The sequence below is a fragment of the Bradysia coprophila genome (genome assembly GCF_014529535.1).
Source record: "Bradysia coprophila strain Holo2 chromosome X unlocalized genomic scaffold, BU_Bcop_v1 contig_117, whole genome shotgun sequence".
NCBI lineage: Eukaryota > Metazoa > Arthropoda > Insecta > Diptera > Sciaridae > Bradysia > Bradysia coprophila.
Genome location: NW_023503292.1, coordinates 2,049,373 through 2,059,893, shown reverse-complemented (window position 1 = coordinate 2,059,893; position 10,521 = coordinate 2,049,373). Strand labels below are relative to the sequence as shown.

Here is a 10,521-nt window from a genome sequence, read left to right as displayed (position 1 = left end):
TCGGAAAAATGTAACGTGGTAACGGCAATTAATAACACTCTGTAAAATCGAAATGATGTATACCGATGTACCATTTTGGGAGAATTTTGTTTTTATCAAGTTGATTTTACACATCAGCACCGTATGGTGTAGAGTTTAAATTAAATTAATTATGCTATACCATACCATACCATCTCGATACCATCTCGATGCGATGGTTTTTATTCGCCAATATTCGCAATTTCAATAAGGTTTTCTTAATTTAACTTGAATTAAATTATTTTTACCTGCAAAATAAATTAATTTAGATTATCTAAAAAATGATCTGACAATTTTTCGATGGGTGGTGTCCAGCCGAAATTAAAATTTCAAATAAATAAAACAATAGAATACCGATTTCAATTTAGATTTAATTTCCTTGTCGAATATATTGCCGGATATATTGTGAGAAATGGGGGTCAGTGAAATGAGCAAAGTAGCTTAATGTAGAACAATCAACACTTGTAACATTTTCAAAAACAACAAACCACGTCTCAGACTCAGAGAAATGATAACAGATGGCGCTGCGCTCGTCTTTTAAATGCGGTCTATGTCAGTTACATAATGAGCAATATATTTATTTAAAAGCGAAAAAAGGCTGCAAGGCGCAACCAGTAAAAAACGATCTTTTCAAAAACAAATATTTACAATAAATAAAAATCATCAACTCTATTACGTCCCAAAGTCCGCAAAATGCAACTAGCGTTTCTCCGTTGAATTGCAATAGAAACCTTTTTGAGAAATAGAGCCAGAAGCTTTTCGCATTAATGAACCCAATTTCTTAATAAATGTACTTGTTTCGGGACCCATGCAACCTAGTGATTCAAAAGCAATGGGTGTAAATAAATAATTTTCTTTTAAACGTATGTGATGATTATGCTTGAATATTTCAGCATTATCTGCAATTGATCCAGATTTTTTGGATGTTTGATTTGTATAAGATGGAGCCAGTGTGTCTCTAATGGTTACTGTGACTTCATGGAATTAGAGTCACACCGTCCGGTGGGATGTGTGGGGATAATGTTGTTTCCAGGAAACCTTCAGATAAGTCACCATTTATTATAAAAAAAAGAACTGCCACGACTGAATTATCATTGATTTCCATACACATTTTTCGAATACAGTTTGATTTTTCGCTCGTTGTAATAATTGCCTTCTTCAACTTCGTAAAGGATGAACTTTTCCGAATGTTTTTGTACCTCAACATGTTTTTTTGTTACCAGACAGAATAAATTGAATAATAGCTATTTTCCATACAAGTTTCGAAATGGTATCAATACTTATATATACCAGGAAATTCCAAGAGCGAGCGAAAGTTTAAAATGTTTACTACTCCGCAATTCGCTTCAGTCGGAATTTCCTATTTCTCCCCGAGACGAACATAATTTTTTACCCGTGCTTAGCGTGAATTACCATTTTATCCAAGAAACAAATACATCACTTTATTTCACCATTTTTCCAGATCAAACCAGAATAAGTGCCAATTGCATAAAGAAAAAAACTCTTGTTTACCCAATATGGGAGAAACAAGAGTTGAGAAAATAAAAAAAAATCTCACCTGAACTGTCATCAGAACGTCATTTTCTCACCGCCCATCTGAGTGGAGATAATAAGCTTATTCAAGCCGCACGGATGAAATAGTATATTTCGTACCTAGGACTAAAAGTCTTTTTTAGCATGTGTGTAGTTTTCAGAACGAGCCGAAGACGAGTTCTGGAATCGAATACGCTAAAAAATACTTTTAATCCGTGGTACGATTAATAATTCTCATGTCCGACAAAGAAAAAGTGCGACAAAGTCCTAGGTTTTGGTCCTAGGTAAAATGAAAGCAAAATAAAATGATCGAGTCTGGTTTTTGACAATTGAATTTCGATTGTCAAAAACCAGACTCGATCATTTTATTTTGCTTTCATTTTATGAAAAAATGTTTTTTGAACAGTGTGAGAAAAATACATTTGTAAAAATCCATTATCGCTGTCGTGCGAAATGGACTGTTATTTCAGCATTATTGTTGCTGTGTATGAAAAATTGGCATTTCGATATCAAAGTGGAAAGAGAGAGAAAAATTGTTAACAAATGAGTTATAAACTTTCCACATTATTTACAAGATACATTATTTGAGCATAAAGTTTTTTTTTGTTCCCAATTTTCCATCCATAAGCAACATTATGATAATCACAACATGGAGAACATAAAAGTTTACATCAATCAGCATAATAATGACAAAGTCAAACTTTTGTTTCGAATAGTCTTAGCTTTTCTTTCAGTCAGTTCCTTCCTTAAAATCTGTACGTGTACGTATGCTGCATAATATCAGTTTGAAGCAGATATAGTAAAGCATACAGCAATGTTACACATACATAAATCGTGGCGTTAAAATGTGTACTCGCTATACCACTGGGAAACTCGTTTTCCTTCACGGACACTAACGTTAAAACTCGTTTCCCAGGGCCTTCGCGAGTAAAACATTATACATGCTAGTTGTGAAATTTTTATTTTGACGAGTGGGAGGTTTGTAGTCCGAGCCGAAGGCAAGGAGTACAATCCCACAAGTCAAAATACTAATTTCACAACTAGCATGTAATGTACTATTAATCCGCGTAGATTAATTTCAATTAAGCACGTTTTTGATAATCTTTTATGGACGTAATATTTATGAAACACGGGAATAGTATATTGTTCACCATGTTGCACAATGTCAATTTCTGCGACGAGGTGTAGACTAAACTTTTTGGAATGGACAACTAAAACAATAGACAAGCTCCGAAACAAAAATGGCGGTACCTAAAGCAAATGTCATTCATTTTGATACGGCGTGCGGAAACGTATGTGTTGCCATAGACTTTGACCTAGGAAAACATTCCAGAAATGTCTAACTTATCTATATTGATTGCTACTAGTAAGTAGCAGTAATTGTAGTAAAAAGAAAACGTTGGAATAGTTGGAATCCTCAAACTCATATACATCCGGTTAAACTGAAATAGCTGCAAACATAAATTTTGTATTGGTCGGTTAGCGTAAAGCTTCAATGGTACAGCTACATGAGTATGGAAGCCGCGGTGTTCTGTTCAAAAAATAAGATATTTCTGTTCCAAATGATTACACCTCCTGAATTCTGACAAGGTGGTAGGTTTGGAAAGGAAAAAGTGTAAAAGAAACTTCAAATCTTATTGTACATCTGACATCTGACAAGAACTTCAATTTGAATTGGATTCAGAGTGCCACAATATTTAAATCATATTTCCCTAGGAGTCACTAACGTGTGTGTGGTTTCGAACAGTTCCTAGGTCGATTTAAATTAAAGTTCTAAAAGTTGCGGTCCTGCTATAAAATGCGATTTATCCCAGATTGATATCTGTGTAGCTAATAGAGCTACAGCTAAAAATATGTCATTTTAAATTTTTGAAAAGGTTTTTTTTATTTGTTTTCTAGGTAAAAGTCAAGCGCTTCTCGTAGGCGCGTGTATATTTATATATATCCGTATGTATGGCAAGAACCTATATCCAATCTATTTTACATACACAAAAATACTTTACAAACAGCTCTATATAGGTAAACCAAGCGCGAAAATTGGGCTATTTTTGGTTTTTATGACACGGCAAAGGGAATATCTTACCATAAAAAGTTGTGAGATACTCCACAAAAGATATACGTATACATAAACATGGTAAGTTGGTTTACATAATATTATTCTTCTCGCGTTGATCTTTGAAATACCTGGATTTTTATATGTTTATGTGTATTTCACCGGGAAATTGGATAAATAGGATAAATGTTTTTCCGTGACGGGAAAACGAAATCGGTTCTAAGCTGCTCTTTTGCTTGTTGATAAACTGTTCAACCTGATAAGAAGTTAGTTAATTGAAAATAGATGACGACGATTTTCGGGTCTACCATGTGTCGTATGGCCAGATTTGTTATCTGATGAAGCAATTAATGAATTATTTACGAATGAACAGTTAACAAGTCCACTTAGAAGCTATTACGACAACGGCATCGTAGTGGACATGTAGCTACGTCAAAACTGGTCAAAACATATGGTTGGATTTTCTTTTTTTTTTACAACGAGTTTACGCCGATTGCCATTATTTCACGGGGCCGTATAACAAAAAAGGCGGCTTTCACTGCATTTCTGTACGAAATTTCGACATAACCTACAATTTTGCATGAAATTACAACAAAGTTCATTGTATCTTTCGAACAGACAAAAATATGGCATTACAATTTATAGCTCCGAGGGGATTACTTTCATAAAATAATTCTTTCGGGATTAGAATTTTAATATCCGCAAAAAATTGGAAAAAATGTAATTCCTTCAGGGATTGAAACCAGGACTGAACAATAATACTGGGGAATGAACGATGATACTGTTGCTACAAATTTTCTGTCAATAATTTGATTGTCTTGAATTCACACGTTTGTCTTAATTAATTTCGAAAATGAACAATATTTGAAATGCATAATAATTTGGTCCTACATTTTTCAATGGAACTACCGATGCTTTATTCTGCCTTGCGATACCAGGCATAACCAAGCAATACAAAGAATGCAAAGAATTCTTTATCTCTTGTTTCTATAAAATAAAATATTTCATTAAGACGAAATGAAAAAGCAAACCCTGCTAGAGTAAGTATTACGGTTCAGTTTGGAGGAATCAAAGAAGTCATACTATTATTTATAGGTACAAAAAGAAATATTCAACTGAAAAGTGGAAATAGCTTAACTATCCCAAGTTCATCATTATTTCTGACAGTTTACAGAATGATGCAACAACAGCGGTATTGCTTCAAAATATTTTACAGCAAAAATATTGCAGGGGTTGGTGTATGCTTAATTAGTTAGTGTCTGTAAAAATGAAACTTTTTCGCTTCAGTTATAAAAAGATGCAAAATAACTCTTTTGAACGGAAAATTTTGACTTTTATTTTATTATAAAAATTTTTGCTGATGTATTTTAGTTTTACATTTATTTTGTTCAGTGAGGCGTGCTGATGAATAACTTTAAAATTGAGACCCGAAAACTTAGTGGTTGTGAGGAAAACATTTTGTAAAGTGTTGCGTATAGATTTGATGAGCTAGATAGCCCAATGCCCATCAGCATTTAACAGAGCAAATTTTGACTCTTTGATAAAAAGGAGGTATTTGTCAGAAAAATTAGATTAGATTTTGTTATTTGACGGGAGAACACTATAAATAAAATTTAGTTTCAATACTATATTTAGCAAACAAATTTCGTTTTGACTTTATTTTGACAAGTATGACACTTTCTAAACTTTCTAATAGTTTGTTTATACTACACTGATAAAAAAATTTCGTCAACATACATCCAGTATGTAAGAAATGGCTGGCAGACAGCTTCATTTCTGCCTTATTTCGGATACATATATTCCAACGTCTGGCAAGTATATCGTACATGTTCGAGTGACACGAATAGTCACAAGCAGTACGTATGACTATACGTCGGACATGTTCGATATACACGTCGGACGTTGGATATACATGTTAGTATAGTAGTTAGATTAGAGATAATTCTTTAAAAAAATTCTTGATCTGAATCGATTCACAACTTAACGTCGAAATTGCTTTTTTAGTCATTGAAAAATTGATAAAAATTGACAAAGTTGTCGACCATATGTCGTCGATTCATATGCATTTTTTATGCATAGAAAAAGAAGACAGTAACAAGTAATTTTTTTTACAAGAAAAACGACAATTTCTTTCGTTTGAGTACACGAATTTGGATAAATAACATTCCACTTCCACAATGTAAATGTAACATATAAACAATTGATTGGGTTGTTTAAATTACATGCAAATCACTTTTTAAAAACTGCGGTATTCGATTTGGTTTCTTTTTGTTGGGATAGGGTATTTGCTGCTGGGAGAGAAAACATACTAAAACATTAAAAGCTGTCAAAAGAGGTGACAGAATAAGCTAAATATCCTGAAATCAAAAAATTAAAAATGTTATCGACTTACTATTGTGGTAAAAGTATTATAATATTGATTTTTTCAGCACTAGACCACAGGGTATTCACTCGCATCTCTTTCGAAGTATTTGAGAGACATTTGACATTCATCATTTTTCACCAGCCGCTCACTGAGAGTGTAATTGTTGCTACCTTCACTATGTCGAACGTCAACTTGTGTAACGAACATAATTTTTGATTTTATTTTATTTTCAATTTTATTTGCTTCCAAATTTTATTTTCAATAAAAGTAACGTCGGAAATCAAACGATAGGTAAAATAATTAAGTCGGAAACCGTTGTATTTTCTGTTGAATATAATAATTTCCACAAATTTAGGATGCCGATTTATTGTTTTGTTCCCGAATGCAAAACGATTGGAACCAAAGGATTTCATCGTTTTCCGGCTGATTCAGAGTTGAGAGAGACATGGATGGAAAAGACAAACACGCTTCACCTAAACCCAACAAAAAATCACAAAATCTGCCATAAACATTTTAAAGAAACGGACTTAATTACTGACTGGAATGGTAAAGAGCAACTGGCGCCGAATGCTATACCCAGTTTGTTTTGCCGCAGTCATCAGCATTGTATTCGGATCACGATTATTATTCGGTATAAGATTAAACATCTTCACCATGCTGATTTCCTTAAATTAATTGAATTTATAGATTGGTCCTATTCCAAGTACGACGAGAAAGCGTCTAAATCGGCTAAAAAATTCAGCACAAGGAGCTATCGTCTCGGATGTTAGTCAATTTTTGCTTTACTACTTTTTGGACTTATTTCAAATTTCGTTATGAATATCAACAGGACAACGTTGGGAATGAGGTTGAAGTTGTTGTGGGTCGAGAAGAAACAAGTAAGGATTTGGGTCTCTTTGGTAAGACTGGAGCAGAAGATACAATTGACTTGGGTCCTTACATAAATGCTGACTACATATTGTCATTGGAGGAACAATTACGTCGTAAATCTGAGGTAAGATCTACTGAATTGGTCCTTTTGAGTGAACTTAGCTTGAATCAACTTACACAAAACTTAAACCCAAATGTTATATCCGTAAGCACCATCCTAACCCTTGCATCCGTCTTATCTTATCATCATCCTAATCCTAACGCCGATAGTACCCATTCATTCTAATCCCAACTCCGATAGAATCCATGTTTCTATACATCCAAACTAAAGTTTGACTTTTTCGTGAATAGTTTTTGATGCGAATAATCTGAAATGGATGGTATGATCTGGACGAAATGAAGTTATAGAGCTCGAAACGTTGAACGTTCAGCACGAACCGGAATGCCGAATAAACGAAGTGTGGCTGCTAACATTAATGATCTAGACGGAAAATCATTTATGCGATTAATAATTGGATTTAGTAATAGTACCTTACGCGTCTATGTGAAAGTTTGGTTATCTTTGTGGACAAGGTTGTATAAGCCGAAGACGATAAACAAATCATCCTTAGGAAACGTAAGGTATTATCCAACAGAGCAACGAAACAACATTTAATTGAACAAAGGAAGGTCTGTGAGAGTAAAATAATAAAATAAAAGTCAAAGTAGTCTTTACACGTCCAAATTTAAGTGATTTTATTATTAGCTCGTCGTAACATCGTAACTTTGAAGAGTTATGTTGACACATATGGAACAATACAATCTTGAGATTTTATTCTGAATGCGAAGGGATCTCCACATAAAACGCGTCTGATATCTACGATTAAATTGTATCGAATACGTGCCGTTCCATGCTGTATTTTGCTCTCGAATTCACATAATCTGATCTGTTCTAGAAATAATGTAATTATCGTTCAACGTACCTTGAATGGATTATCACCTGTCCTGGTGTAAGTATTTGAAATAATCTGATACGGCAGTCAATGGTGGGCAATTATGCTCAAAATAAAAAATTAAAATGATTTAACGATGTCCGTCCGTGTGGTGTTCCATTGATCTCGAAAGCAGTGATCTTATTTCTGTTAGGCAATTTCCAAAGCTTCCCAATAACGTATTGTTAATTAAGGCTTGGAGAAGTTCTTAAACGTTTTCCGGTTTTTATAATAAACTCTTTTGCTACTTCTACATCATGCACGATTAATACCTTCCTATAAGCCCGGAACAGGTCAGGAACAGGTTTGATCTGACCTGAACCTGAAAAGAGAAACCTGACTTTAATCAGGCCAGGTTCAGGTTCAGTGAGCCTAAATAAAACTGAGCACGAAATATTTAATTCAGGTCAGATCAGGTTTAGGTCAACCTGAATTTTTCAGTGCAAAATTTGCAGGTTGTCCAGATTTACTTGAACCTGACCTGAGCCTGAAAGGCGAAAACCTGATTTAAATCAGGTGAGGTTCAAGTTGAGCCTGAAATCTTACACTCAGTTTTAGGTAAAAATCAGGTTCAGATCGAAGCCACTATTGCCCTCCCCCTAGCTACGGGCCTGGTACAATTTATGAGACTTTTCGAAGACAACATGAACAGTAATAATAACTTCAGACCCATCAGCCGCATTTCATAAACTGGTTATCAAAATCTCCACTCTTCCCCACGTAAATCTAAAATATACAGATTTAATTCACCACATTGTCCCTATCAATCTTGTAATGAAGATTCTTCACTTCGATAATTGACGACCTATTTAATTTTCGACGGGAGTTAACAAACAAAACATCGCAAGTGAAATGCTAATGTTTCGATACAGGACACTCCGGCTATGTCTCCTTAATAACTAAAAACGTTGTTATATTTTGTTATATTTAGAAAATTATGCTAAGAAATTGATGTTTTCAGGCTTCAGGTTTTCGGTCGCTTTAGAGTAGTACTTTTCGTTATCGTATTTTTTGAATGAAACATTAAAGATGATCAGACCATAGTCTAAAGCCTTTTCGATGGCAATAACCAATTGATTGTGCCCCTTCTGACACACACCGGTTTTCGAATAGCTCAATATCTGAAAGCGAAATAAAAACAGAATTATTTGTAGGAACAAGATTTTGTGCCGACACGCATAGCTCAGGCGATTCATTTCAGCGAAAAATTTAAAATTTAATTTCTGCTCTGCCCATAATGAGACGGTGAGACGGTGATGTGACAAAGGATGTCATTATATCCTATTGGAATCAGCGCTAGCAAATTAAGCAACAGAATAGGAGGAGAATTGTCCAAAGTTCTATGGAAAATCAATGCATCCATCGTCTGTGATAAAGCTTTCGTTTAGAGATGAAAGTCTTGCAGGGATGAATCAATTGTCAGTGCGTCGATTAATTTGAAAGGCAAATAGCTCTCTCAGATGTCGCTCCTTATAAAACCAAAGTTTATTGCCGAATTCAAACATTAAAGACTTAAATTTAGACCAGTAGAACAGACTGTGTAACGAGCAGTTTTTTTCTCTTAAAAGTAAATTAGAAATGGAAAAAAGTAGAAGTAGTTACCTGATGCGCAGTAATGTTGTTATAATTCCCTTTGTCATCAATCATCAATCAGTCTCAGAAAAAAATCGTTCAGGCGTTGCGTATTCAGTTAAACTTTACCTTCCAAAATACTTACTTCCACCGTCTGTGGTGAAATGAACTGATTTAGCAAGCTCAGTTTCCGGTAATAAATTACTAAATATTGGACATAGATTGCCTAGTAAAGAGAATTATTTCAGTTAAGTTCCAACTCTTTCTACCATGACATGAATGCTCAAAACAGACAAACCAACCGAAATGAATCCCTTCCGAATGTATGCTTGTCTGGTACTTCGCGACGAAAAACCTCCCTTATGATTTCGTCGATATGGTTGCCAAACTAATTGAGCGCCGTAGTTGACTTATATGTGGGTCTCACTGTCCAAATACTTGATGTTATTCTCAACCGGAATAATTCTTGTTCGATCTTTGTCGGAGCGATCGACCTCTGGTTTATATTCACCTGATGGTGTTTTTGCACAGAATCGTGTTATGCCTATACTTGAAAACCTGAAAGGCGAAAACCTGATTTAAATCAGTTGAGGTTCAGGTTTAAATCAGGTTCAGATCAAAGCCACTATTGGCCTCCCCCTTAGCTAATAGACGCTTAATATGAATATAAATCTTGTAATGATGATTCTTCACTTCGATAATTGACTACATATTTAATTTTTAGGAAAATAAAGACCTTCGACGGAAATTAACAAACAAAACAAAGCAAGTGAAAAGACTTCAACAAAAGCCGAAGACTCGTAAATTGAATGATAAACAAGTCTTGGAGTATCTTAGTGTTAAGAAGAAATACAGCGCCGCACAAATAACTCTTCAAGAAATGCAACTTCGAAATACTCGTCGAAAGCCTCACGGTCGGAGGTACACATTAAGAGAGAAGAGCATTTGCCTCGCGTTGTATAAAAGTGGTCCTCGATCATACCGGTTTAAAGAAAATAATCAAATGATGGTACTGCCGACATTAAGTACATTAGGTCGGCACAGCGCAAAAATGATATTTCGTACGGGAATATGCCCAGAGTTATTCTCTTTCATCAAAGACAAAGTCAAGGATTGGCCGGAAAGTGATCTACTGTGTT

At 34.7% G+C, this 10,521-nt stretch overlaps 1 long non-coding RNA gene across 1 annotated transcript; it reads left to right on the top strand.

Annotated features, from left to right (window-relative positions):
- The first annotated feature begins 6,554 nt into the window (after window positions 1–6,554).
- On the top strand, window positions 6,555–7,498 carry LOC119067062. The gene is made up of 4 exons (XR_005085852.1): window positions 6,555–6,600; window positions 6,657–6,734; window positions 6,799–6,963; window positions 7,191–7,498. It is a non-coding gene; the product is annotated as an uncharacterized LOC119067062 (long non-coding RNA).
- Window positions 7,499–10,521: the final 3,023 nt, after the last annotated feature.